The following is a 13523-nucleotide window of genomic DNA, read 5'->3' on the forward strand; positions in this document are numbered from 1 at the left end:
TTGAGCGGCTGCCTTCGGCTCAGGTCATGATCCCAGGGTCCTGGGATTGAGCCCCGCGTCAGACTCCCTGCTCATCTGGGAGCCTGCTTCTCCCTCTCCCACTCTCCCTGCTTGTGTTCCCTCTCTCGCTGTGTCTCTCTCTGTCAAATAAATAAAATCTTTAAAAAAAATTTTGCTCTGATTTATGGATTAATCTCTTCTGGCATCATGGATGGGGGATGCTGTGCCTCGTTGTGATAAGCAGCTGGATCCCACACTCCTGCTTTTCTTCATGGGAGGTTTGACTCTTTGCCTTTGGCTGAAGTCAGAGGCTTGGGCTGACCATGAACCATCAGGAGAATTCGCAGGATATATCTGCAGGATCCCCAGCCTTTACAGACCATCCCTTCAAATCTTATTCTAAGGATACTGCATTATTTTTTAAAAAAATGAGTTGTGTAATTTGTTCATGCTAATAAGTTCCAGAAGTTCTTACAGGATTTTTTAAAAGGAAGAAGTGATGTGAAGAATTACTCATACATTATGTTCTGTCTTGAAAAATAGTCCAGGCCCTATCTACTTATCGATATAATTAAAACTGGATTAGTAGGATAGATTATAGAGTTTCTAAGACCATCAAAGATTTGAGTTCCAGAATTCTCCTACCCTTTTTTTCCCTCCTCACTACTCCCTTTTCTTCGGTTCAAATTTATTTATGTCGTTATATCCAACTTAAACAGACCAGTGCCTTGGACACGGGACCTTGGTTAGCAAAAGGGAGAAATCTTGGGAAAGAACATAAAATGTTTGAGAAGAAAGGGACCTTAGAGATTACCCAGGTCCTGTAGACGAGTGATTGAGTTAAACTGCCTGGATTCAAGGCATGACTTGGTAGCTAGCTGTGTCAGTGTGGGGGAGTTCATCACTTAGCCACCCTGCGCCTCTCTGCGATCCAGCTTCCTCCCATGGAAAGTGGGAATGATAATAGCATCAACTTTGTAAGCTTATTTTGGAAGATTAAATGAAATTGTGTCTGGAAAGTGTAAACATAAAAGCTATCAATATCCTCATCATCTTTATCATCAACTCGTCTTAACTCCTGGGGTCCTTTTTGAAAGGGAAACCAGGCCTCTGAGAAGCCCTCCACATTTGCCCAGTAGCTTAGAGCTACAAGCAGAAAGGACCACAGCTGAACCTTTTCTTAAGTGAATTCCATATATTGTGTAATTTACAGAAACTTAATACTCTCCCCTCCCATTTTCCCCCCTGATGTCAAATTTGTCTCTTCCTTCAACTGAAACAGAGCATATGTAGAAAAGTACTCCTGATGCAGATTCATAAAGCCAATGTTGATCAAAAGCAAAAGTATGAGAAACAAAGCAGCCTCTTGTGAGAATACCAAAGTCAGATCGAGGAAAAATTTGCTCATTTTTCAGTTATCTCTGTCTTATTGCCAGCAAGATTCTAGGATAAGGGAGTGTGTGGCACCTGGTTCAGCAAGGACAGTGACGAGCCAGAGATGCAGGTATGTGCTGTGATTTTCATGCATGAGAGAGAGAGAGAGAGAGAGAGATTCAGTAGCAATGCTCTCTGACCACTGAGACATCAAACATGCAAATCTCTCTCAATCAAGGGTGAAGAAGTTGATTTCCCTACCAAATTCTCTTGCTTCCTTCACTCCCTTTGCCATAAAATGAAAAATAGTTTTGGGTAGATACTACATTTGAATAGATCTACCAGACACCCAGAGGGGAGAAACTATAAACAGTAAGATAGCAGGTAATGCTCTAGAAGTTTTTTTTGTATGGGAACAATTAAATGAGTTAAACTGAATTGATGTAGGTTCTGTAATTGACCTGTATATCCATAAATCAGTAAGTTTTGAAGTGCCCACTAATGTGCCTTGCAATGCGCAGAGCACATACGGTGTGAGCTCTAAAGGATCTGGCAGTGTAGTTGGAAGACAAAGTACATTTGGGGAGTAGTCCAAGAGTATAAAATTGAATAGCTTTACACACACACACACACACACACACACACACAGTTGATTCCTATTATTTGTGGTAGTTCTATGAAGTCAGTGCAAACACTGATTTAACAAAAACTGAACATTGCTACTAGAGAAATACAGGGTTTGGTTCCTGTAAGCCTCTGGTTACAGCATTTTATCAGCCACTCCACACATAACTTTGTTTTATGTGTGTTTCTCTTTAGAAACACTTTAATACACATTGCTGATGAACACTGAACTCACAGCCAAGCACACTGTGAGTCATGCCTGGACTAAGCTTATCTGGCGATCGTGTTTTCCCCGTAAGGTACATCACAGCCTCCCTGTGCCTAGAACACTAGCCAGTGCTTTGGCACTCTGTCTGGGGACATTTGAACAGTAAAGTCATGACCACAACAACCACTATCAAAAAAAAAAAAAAAAACCCTTTATTAAAAGGCAAAAAGAAAAGAAACTGGGACTAAATAGCTGTAAAAAGGACACTTGTTTACAGTGTGAGCTTGGGAACAAGGAAACAGAGCATGGCCTCGATTGGCCCCAGCTGGGAATGTACACGAGGATGACTCAGAATCCTTGCTGCCCTGGGCATGTCCGTGAAAGCGCCCCAAGTGCTGGGTTTGGGCTTACAAATGAGTGGTAGTGAGTAGGCGTGTTTGCAAATATGGAGGACCCACTGTACCTTGGAGCGTCATTTGGCATTATTGGAGGCTCTCTGCTTCTCTATGGCTGTGGAGAATGAGAGAAGGAGGCAAGCAGTGAAGGTTTGCTGGAATGAGGGAAAATTTCATGGAGAAGGAAGGACAGGAATGGCATTTTTAAAGATGAGTGAGATACACAGTTTTCAGAGTGGAAGGATCCTGAGATAATATGTGGAGCTAGGAATGATTTTTGTGTTGATGGGGCTGTGAGGCCATATCAAGGGGTAATGAGAGGTGAGCTTAGACTGGACTAGGTGGCATCTATTATTTTTGCCCTCCTGCTACCCATTCGCTCTCATCTAGATATTGCTGAGGCTTCCTTTGGAACAGCTCATCCCACTCAGTCTCTATTGTTTGGATGGAGCTGCTACTTCCCTGGGCTGCAGGGCCTACTGTGACCGAGGCTTGGCCAGTCGGGATGTTTCGTCTCTTTGACCACAGTGACTATGGTAAGGAAATGGTATGCATTCCAGAGCCAGTGAGAGTCACCTCTGCAAGTGTTTTTCTGCTGCGATTTAGTTGCAAAAAGATGAAGCTTGGAGCTTTTGGGGACTACCAGGAAGAGAGAATGTCTGCGAATAAAACCAGTGTTTTTTCATAGAATGAAAAGAAGAACAGAGAGACAACAGAGAGAGAGAGAGACTCGGATGTCAGTTTTTAAAAGTAGCTGGATCTCACCATGCCTAAAGGAAGCTTGAGACTTTTCAATTGAGTGAGCCAGTTCATTTCAATGCATTTTTATTTCCTCAGGTAGAGCTGGGTTAGGGCCAGAAGAGCAGCATGGTAAGTAGGTGTCCAAGAGAAGCAGACTGGAGTGAGGAACAGACACCTCAAACTAGTATCAGTTAAAAAAAAAAAAAGGGGGGGAGGCTTGTTCTAAGCCACAGAAACATGGAATCCAAACACAAGAAATTTCACAACGCCTTAGGAAAACGGGACTTGGAAACTGAAAACTCAGGAATCAGGGTTACTCCTCTAAGTATCAGGAGCTTCACGGCACTGCTCATCTATCGTGTCTCTGGCTCCCCGCTCCATTCTCCTTTCTCTCTCTGCTCACAGATTTTGCTTATGGCTGGCCATAGTGACCTCAACTTTAGCACTGTTACCAGCATCTTAACCAGCCCAGTTTCTCAGAATGCCAGCTCCAGAACCCCAAGAAAGAAACCTTATCGACCTGGCTCATCTTTTCTTGTAAGACCAACCTATATATTCATTCCTCAGACTAGAACCCTCCTCAGGTCCAGTTGACATAAAACATCAGGGGTAAAGATTGAACCATTGCAATAACAGACATCTCTGATATGCGTGAGGCTAGATCTGAAAAAGTTCCCAAGGTCAGATGTGGGTGCATTTGGACTTGAGGCTGTGGTAGTAAGAAGCCAGAGATCTCAGAAGATAGCTCAACCATTATCTTTCTGTCAGGACCCCTAACTTCCTATTTTTGAACATGAGAAGATAGGACTATAAAAAAGACATGTATATTGAGAAAATTATTTTATTTAAAAAATATTTATTTTGAATATATATACATAATACATATACACAATTAAATGTGTGTGTATATATACATACACACACATATACACTCTATTCCTATGCCTTTCCTCATTTCATTCCCTTTGCTTTTCTAAATTCCCATTGAGGTATCACATATATATGTGTCTATCTACCTATGTGTCTATAAGATTATATACCTAGACGCATAGCTAGGCATTAGTTTGCAATTTTTGCACATACAGGGATGTACGTTTTGAAAGCTGATACACAGTGTATCCTTGATGGAGAGTATATATGTGTGTTTCTAAAAACCAGAATAGACTAGGGCACTGTTGTTTAAAACCCTTAATTTTCCTTTATACCCTGCCTTTTCCATTCATGGCTCTCTAGTAAATCAAATCTAATAGATATGCATAGTTATGTATTTACGTATTATTTACTGAAGACACTGTACTCAGTGCCAAGTGCAGGATGGGCATAGAGTGCCTGTTCAGGTTGCCTGCATGGACTGAGTGACTTTATGTCCCCAGATTGAAGGAGCACCTTGCAATGGCTCTTGAGTTCCTCCCAGAGGTTCTCTGTCCACAAACGTTGAATAATGATTTTGAGGCACACATAGTGGCTAGGAACCCAGGTCTGTTTATTATCCATGACAGAGTCCCCATGCTTCAAGTAGATGGATGCAACACACTGACTTTCTATTGAGTTTTCTCACAGATGCGACTCTAAGTATTTTTTAGAACAGGGGCCAGACCAGGAGACCTCTAGGCCTCATTTTGGATTTTTACGCTCTTTTGATGGTTATCATGGTCCCCTACGTTGTTATTTAGTCAAATTATGTTCATTTTATCGCCTGGGCCTTTCCTCATATTTCACTCACTTTTATTTGTTTTTCTTTTCTTTTCTAAATTCCCGTTGAGGCATCACATTACCCCTAATTGCCTGCAGTGTTCTGCGTCTGGTCTCATAGCTGACACACAGGCACAGACTCTGAGCCACGGTTTGGGATGCCTCCCCGCGTGGCTGAACGTTGCACTAGCTCAGAGAATTGCTCAACTGGACTGCCTGCCTAACCTTGTGATGGCTCTTCACCATGAGCTCAGAGTTTTGTTGTTTTCTCTGTTACTGCCATCCAGGAATCCCCTTCCAGTTAAATGCCGTCTTTAAGTTTATTCATCCCCAGAGAGATCATCTGCATTTTTGCAACCAGAGCCTCATTGTGTTACTTTTGACATCTGTTACTAAGAGTCATGTATAGCTTGGTACTGTGTGCCAGTCTTCACCCGCTGTTGGGAGCACCTCCCGATTTAGTGTCATCTGCAGATGTCGTTATCATGATAATGGTAATAAGATCTTCCCCTCTCTTTCTTGATTCTTTAATAAAGTTCGTAAAGTCATGTATCTTTGCCAGTTGTATGCTCTAGACTTCCTTCTCACGGCTCTTGTCAATCTCTGCTCATGGCCGGCCTTGGTTTGGGGTCTGTTTTTACTTCCTGTGATGGTGCTGAAGGATACACCCAGGCTTCTCTTTATTAAAGGGCTCTTCCAAGTCAATTTACCAAACCTAAGGGAAGCTTTCAGTCTTGATTTCTTTCTCCTTTTTCAGTTCCTTCCTCTCCAGTTCGATCTCCGCGGTAAGGTAGACCTTCTGGCCCCTTCAAGGAGACTGTGGAGTGTTAATTGTCGAATGAATGAGGCTCTTGGTCACTGGGCTGCTGAGTGCCCTGAGGATAGGGGATGTGCCTTGGGGAGCCAAGGGAGTGGTTCCTTCCCGTTGGTCTGGTAGACATTGTGGGGTTCTATTTGGCAGTTCCATCCATTTCTGTGCCGGGCTGCCCTTCAAGTAGAAAGCTTCTGCCATCTTTAAGAACAGATCCTGCATTTCTGCTTTTAACTCAGCTGCACTGATCCGCATGCAAGTCACACACTGTATCTTGTAGCGCATTCCGGTGCCCTGCCTTAGCGTTCTCATCTCTTCCTGAGGCCTCTGTGACCCAGTCACACATAGTCGGGTATTAGGAAGGGTATTTGTCATACTTGATTTCTCACTGTTTGGCCTTTTGCTGTGTTATCCTCTATATCGTTTTTTGAGTGTTTTAAATATTTCATCATAACCTACAAAAATAAAAGTAAAAGGCAGTAAATAGTCATTAACAAATGATGGAGAAGCACTACAGATAAGATACGTCTGCAGTTCTGTGGCTCCAGAAATGAGTGAGCAACCTCAACCGAGTTGGAAGTTGTGGCAGTGTTATCCGGTGGGAAGGGAGTTTTATCAACAGAAAACGCTCAGAAATTATCCGTAGGATGAGCCTTGAAGAGGAAGTGGAGTTCACCAGGCAGACACAGCAATAAGGGATATTTTAGGCAACAAGCATAAACAGATAAAAATATATAGTACATTTGGAAAGCGTAAGTGGTCCAGTAAAGCCAAAATAAGTGTATTTGGGAGACTGGAAGATTTGGGCTAGTGATAGTTTGGAAAGGAGAGTTTGGGAGAGATTATGTCATCCATGCCAGGCAAAGACATTTGCATTTTATTCTATAGGCCCAAGGGCTTTTCTTTTCTTATTTATTTATTTATTTACTTACTTACTTACTTATTTTAGAGAGGGAGAGAGGACAGTGGGGAGAGAGGGAGAAGGAGAGAGAGAGAATCCCAAGCAGTCTGCATGCCCAGTGCCCCAGACCAGGGGCTCGATCTCACAACCCTGAGATCATGACTGAGCCAAAATAAGAGTCAGACGCTTAACTGAGCCACTCAGGTGCCCCCACTATAGGCCCAAGGGCTTTTAAACGGCAGAGTGATACGATGAGATTTGCATTTGATGAAGATGAGGCAGCAACTTGAATATGGGGTAAGCCTGGAGACAGGAGTAACTGGTTTTGAAGGATGTGCGGGTTAGCGTTGTTGGGAAGAGCAATTAAGCAGAGAGAACAGATGAGCATCAGTACAAAGGAGAAGAATAACATAAATTTATATGGAATAAGTAGAATATAAGCATTTTTCACCAAATTCTTATACATGATCAAATTTGAAACCTACCAATATAACCTATGAATTCCCAGCAACTCTGCCCTGAAGCTTACACATTTCCTATTACACGGTGTAAGAATTTATAAGATGTTCCTTATTTGTGGAACTTCTTTGCTTTGTCATATTTGTTCTTGGTTGAAAGCCCCAGGTTGTTATTACCCATCATTAAAGCATTTTAAGTAGGGAACTACAGCAATAATAGTCCAAGATATTTTTAAAAAATTGTTGAATGACAATGAATGATTGCGACTGGAAAGGATCTTGAATGACAGACCAGGAAATCTAAACTTTACTTACGTGGTACTGAGGGACTATTCCAAGTTTTTCAGAAGGGATGACAAGCATAAAGTGTAGCTCTAGGAAGATTTAATTTAAGTTCATGGTAGTCTGAAACAATCAGATGATGGAATCAGGTAAATCTGTTTTGTTTTGGTATAGCTCCTGTATTTTGGATTTGTGACTTATATAGTTGTCAGTATTTCCACTTTACAAATGTTACTATTCTTTTGCCCATTGTCACACGCCTTCATCTCTTTCCATTTCATATCGTGGAAAGCCCCTGCTAGGTTTCAAATGTTAGAGTCTGAATTTTTCCAAGAAAATTCTCAGACAATGATTCCAAGTAGTTTCTACAATCTAATCGATAGGATATAATACCCATCTTCTTTTCCTCTTACTGCATGTATTTGTAAACAAAGGATAGCAATCCCTCCCAGGAAAAATTTGACAAGCCCCCTTCAGCTGTATGATAGCAAAATAGACCGTTTATTTGCCAGGCTGTGGAACTTGGATTCCAGATGCCTCTCTGAGGAATCAATGATAACTACCAGTTTTGGAGCTTGAGTAATTGAATGGTATTGATGCCATCTAATAAGACAAGAAAAACTAGTAGAGACCTACTATATTGTGTGTGTGTGTGTGTGTGTGTGTGTGTATTTGCTGGAGGAGAGGGGATTCTCTTTAGCAATGTTAAATTTAAGATGCAGTTAGCCATCTAAAGTAGAAAAATCAAGTTAAAAATGTGTGTGTATACTGATGTACATATATCTGCATCTGTATCTCTATCTATTTGGGGGTGCTGGCCTGGAAGATATATTTGGGAGTAATCACATAGATTTTTTTGTTGTTGTTATTGTTAAATAATGACTGGTTAGATCACCTAGTATATTAGGGTATGCTAGGTTCTGCTGGAGAAACAAACAAACCTGGGAAATCTTAGTGACTCGACATAATAAGGTTTATTTTTACTTACTCAGGGTCAGATGAGAATGTCCTGGGTAGGTGGCTCTCCTATAAGCAAGGATCTCAAGAACAAAACTTCTTCCACTGTGGGACTCTGCCAGCAGCGGTACCAGGCTCTACCTAGATATACTCATTTATTTTCTATTTATCCTTCTGTTTTTGGGATTATTAAAAAAGATTGATAAAAATTCTTTTAAATTCAGTTTCAGAAGTTATAGAAAGCTAATACTCTATTAGATGTATTGTTTTGAAATGTATTTTGCAATTTAAAAAAAAGCTAGTTTTGGGGTGCCTGGGTGGCTCCGTTGGTTAAGGGTCCAACTCTTGATTTTGACCCAGGTCATGCTCTCAGGGTCATGAGATTGAAGCCCGTGTTGGGCTCTGTGCTCACTGGGGAGTCTGCTTGAGATTCTCTCCCTCTCCCTCTGCTCTCTCTCTCTAGCACATGTGTGCACATGTGTGTACTCTCTCTCAAATAAAATCTTTAAAAAAAAGATTTAAAGAAAGCTAGTCTCTTAAAAGTAGATAAATTTAGACTCTGTTTAATCAGATATGTGGGAAATTTTGGTCTTCGTTGTTTTACATAAATGATCATTTCAGGGCATTTGTTATCTTGCCTAAGGAAGGATTTCCAGGGCTTGATAATTTGGTTAATTTAACCTTGACGTTGGGGGAGCCCGAAGAGGATCATGCCATTATCTAGATGGCTGCTTCACCATTGCCTTGATATTTTAAGAAAATTGACCCTCAGTACAGGAAATAGTCTCATCAGTGAAATCCTGCTCAGCATAGGACCTGACCTAAGTCTCAGGGGGCTGGAAATAAGCCACAGCCTCTCTGGAGGGGCTGTTCTAATCCACTGGTCCTAAAAGATAACTCTGTATTTAGTATTCTGTCAAGAGACTATAGAGGTACTGTATTTATATATCACGACCGAGAATGGTTTAAAACTAAGTGCTATCAAGCCTGCTTTTGTTCCATATATAAGAAAGAGATTTATAACAAAAATCATAAATAAGAGACAAAGGAACTCTGAAGTTTCTTTTTTCTTCTGCCTGCCTCTCCCTGTTCAGTGATAGAACAATTTATGAATCTGACAAATCCTCCCCTAGATAATGGTAGGAGTAACATAGTGTTCAGCTGAGTAATCCCGGGCCACTAAAGTTTATTGGACTGTGGGGCAACAGAAGCAGGATTGACGCAATAATCAAATGACATGCTTGATTTGGGCTCTCCCTGTCTCTTTTGCCCCACCCGATCCCCCATTTCCCTCCCCACCCTCCCTTTTCCCTGCCTGTGCCTAAGGAAAACTAAATAGAGGGAATTTGAAATCGAATAGGTTGGCCGCGGTAGACTCCCAATTTCTCACAAGCACATTCACTCAGAAAGTATGAGAAGTCTGTGCCAAAAGGTTAAATGAAAATAAGGAACATGGTTGTAAACACGTTCCGACTAAATTTTTGGTTTGGATCCGAGTAACCTAAGAGGCAGGAAGAGAAGCTTATTTCGACAGCCTCAGTCTTAAGTCAACTCTGAATTGTCGGGATATCAGAGACATCATCAAAGGACATCAATAATGTGAGTTAAACCAGTGTTGATGGTTCAGAATTGGCAAGAAGACAGAAATTTAGGCATTAAAAATAAACTCTACTGTGCTTTGAAAACTATGGGTTCCATGTAAAAGCAGTTTTTAAGAAGTCACTTAATCCAGCACTTCAAAATGGCAGCTAGGAGGCTGGATCTGGCTGTCCATTTGCTTAGCTTGGACCACACGAACAATTTTGTCAAGTTGAATTTTAATGCTGTCAGCGTAGATTTTCACAGTCCAGTCCACCATCGGCCTTCACCTCTTTCTGTTATCTTCTGCCTCTTCCACAATATATGGACCTCACCTCCTGGCTCATGAAGGGAGTTTGTGTTTGAGCCATAAATCCATCTCCTGCTTCTAGTAGGACCATGGGGTGACTCCAAATTGAAAAGAAGTGGGAATCTTTAACTAGCCTCTCCATTCTCTGCTTTTAAGAGGATGGAATTCAGTGGAAATTGCTAAATGTCACCATTGTTCAGGAGAAGAAGAAGTTAACATATTTCGAGAAAACCACCAGGAATGACTCCCAGCCCAGGAGACCTTAAGCTTTTTCAAGACAGTGAAAGAAAAAGGTCTCTCAAATATCAAGAAACGTACTTTATAACCAGAATAGTCTGTGATGAATGGGGTAATAATATTCCACCCAGCCTATAAAGAAAAGTGGTATGGACATTATTGCTTTTTTGGACACTGGAGTAACTGTATCACTCATTTCTGAGAGGTTGTCAAAAAAAAAATTGAAGGGTTTAAATATATGACCTTTTACAGGAATTACTTCAACAGTAGCTTATTCTACTGAGTCCACTGAAGTTGCGGTTGCAACAATGAATTTCCTGTTGCGAGATGCAAATTGGGGGCTAATTGCAGGATTCAATCCAATCTGTTTAGGGTACTCCTGGAAAAATTGGTTCTTGCAACACTATTTTATTGGTTGATACCAAATATATTCTGTCACCAGGAAGAAATTACAGAAGAAAATTAAAAAAAAAAAAGAAATAGTAATATTGAGAATGCAAAAGTTGTCGGACATACAGAACGATCCTGAGGCAAATGGGTTTTGCTTTGAGAATCAAGCTGGTAATGAGACAATGGAGCCACCTGGATTGATGCAGAACACCAAAGGCTCCAAGAAAACAGGGGCAGTATAGATGCCAACCACAGATGTATAATAAAGCAAAATAAGAAAAATGAATGTATGTTTGTTCTTTGGTTAGTCACTCTCATATGAGACGCCATGCCATTATACCTGTCTAGACCGTGCACATGATCTAGCCTGAATGACAGCATTTTAGAAATACCAGGGTGAGGTAGGAGAGAATGTTTATTGAAATCACTGAAAGCCGCATTTCTAGCCTGTCCGTTTTGCCAGCTGAATAATTGAGTCTGAAGCCCTGAGTAAACTCCATCCATAGATGAGCCGCTCGGATTAAATGGTGTCACCTGTAGTCATGGACAGCTCCTGGGATCTCCTCTGTCAAACACCATATGTGCACACCAGAGACATATCCAAAGGCTACTGGCAAATGTCTTTAGATAATGAGTGCAAATTAATAACTAGTTTTGTACATCACAAGAGATCATGCCATTTTAATGTTATGCCCTTTGGGTGAACAAATAGGACAAAGATCTTTTAGATACTAATGAATAGTGTCTTACAAGGATTAATTTGCCCAACTTTTTGCTGAGTTGGCATCACGTGCAACATGGCTTGATTTGTTGGGTCCGTGGTGGGGTTGGCTCTGTGGAGCTGTGGAAGAAGAAAAGAGTTTTAGCTTTGAGCTTTAAGACTATTATTTAAGAGGGATGTCATTCTGGATTCTCAATGAAGCAGCTTGTCATAGAGTTACCACGCATGGTCGTAGGGGCTGCACCCTCATTCCTGTACAGTGTAATATGCATGAGTGGTGCTCCCTGGGGTTGTGTGTGCATGGCCGGTGTAACTGTTTGCAGTGGCCCTGATAGCTTCTTATGAATGTTCATAGTTACTCTCTGATGACACTGTCTATGTAATAAGAGTATAATACTCCATTGAATTAACAAGAATTTGGTTATTCATAAGGATTTCCAGTCATTCTGATTAAGAATACAGTGGCTTTTGTTTTGTTCTATATGGGAGGTATGTGTACGTTTTCTAATAAAAAACCATATATAATTTTTAGCTATCAGACTTTGTATATTAAAAGTATAGACAATTGCTGTTATTGGCTCGGGAACAGGGAAGTAGGCCCCTTAAATTCTTATTGTGTAGCCTAAATCAGTACTACAACTTTTTGATTTTTAGGGAAATTTGGAAATACCCATCACCTAAAGCATGGGTGTATGCTTTGACCCACAAATCTCTTTGGGACTCTAACAGAAATGCTTTCACAAAGGTACGATGTATGTGTAAGTATTGTCTATTGTAGTTTGTAATGACAAAGACAGACGTTCAGGCAGTTAGATGTATCCCAAGTAGGAATTTGATTCGATCCACTGCAGACTGTCTGTCTTTGCAGTGGAGTGCTATGGAATGGTCAGCGAGCGAGGCAGATCAACGGGCTGACTGTACGGTGTACGACGTCTGCAGGCATATGTAGCAACCATGTCTGTTTATACGAACTGACCTAAAAGAGACCCAAGATATATCATTAAGTGGAAAGAAGCAAGTTGTAGTACAGTATTTAGAGTATGATCCCATTTATATAAAAATTAAGTAAATAAAAATGACACACACACACATATGGAAACAATTCTGTATGAATAAACACTGAATTGTTGCCTGTGATTATCTCTGGAGGATGAGATTTTAAAGGACCCTCATTTCCTATGACATATATTCCTGTACCTAAAAAAATTGACAATTGCCAAAAAAAGGGCCTTTTTAAAAAATTGTAATTAGAAAAAAAATAAGCCTGCCAGGTTCCTGATTAGGAGTGCATTTGCTCACATTTATGATCATGAATTCTCATAACGTGTATCCCCCTAGACAAGGAGACAGTGGGTGCTGAGCCGAGCTCAGAGCTAATTCCTGACTCTGTAGAAAGAGAGAAACCTCACTCTTCCCCAGTGATGGTGACCACAGTCTTTTACAGTGCTTACTTGCTCTGTGTGCTTAAAGCCAAATTTTGACAAGGTACTGCTATGTATATAGAACTGACATTTGAAATAAATAGTCACAAAGCAGGTTGATCACATTCACTGCTGCTCCCCCAGGAAGTCCTTGTAGGTTTCGTGAATCACAGAAGGATCAAAATGGCTCCATATGGAATAAGTGTCTTTGGCCTAATGGAAGACCAGAACCCATCCAGTTGTGAAGTGGCTGTTGGTGGTGGAAGAGTTCTTAACCATTTTAGTGGTAGACACTTGTGTGTGTCTATGGAAACAATAATCAATCTACCTGTATACCCTCTTCAAACATCATTTTGTAAATAATTTGGGGGCTCTCTGCCCTTTTAGACATTCCATGAAGGCACGCTTTTTGATCATGTTTAA

The 13523-nt window shown here is 40.9% G+C and overlaps 1 long non-coding RNA gene across 1 annotated transcript in view; it reads left to right on the top strand.

Moving 5' to 3' along the window:
• LOC116644498 overlaps nt 1-13523 on the top strand; it is a 458994-nt gene that overhangs the window by 392007 nt on the left and 53464 nt on the right. The gene's annotated exons all lie outside the window — the stretch shown is intronic.

This window comes from Phoca vitulina, unplaced genomic scaffold (assembly GCF_004348235.1).
Source record: "Phoca vitulina isolate PV1807 unplaced genomic scaffold, GSC_HSeal_1.0 scaffold30, whole genome shotgun sequence".
NCBI classification, from domain to species: domain Eukaryota; kingdom Metazoa; phylum Chordata; class Mammalia; order Carnivora; family Phocidae; genus Phoca; species Phoca vitulina.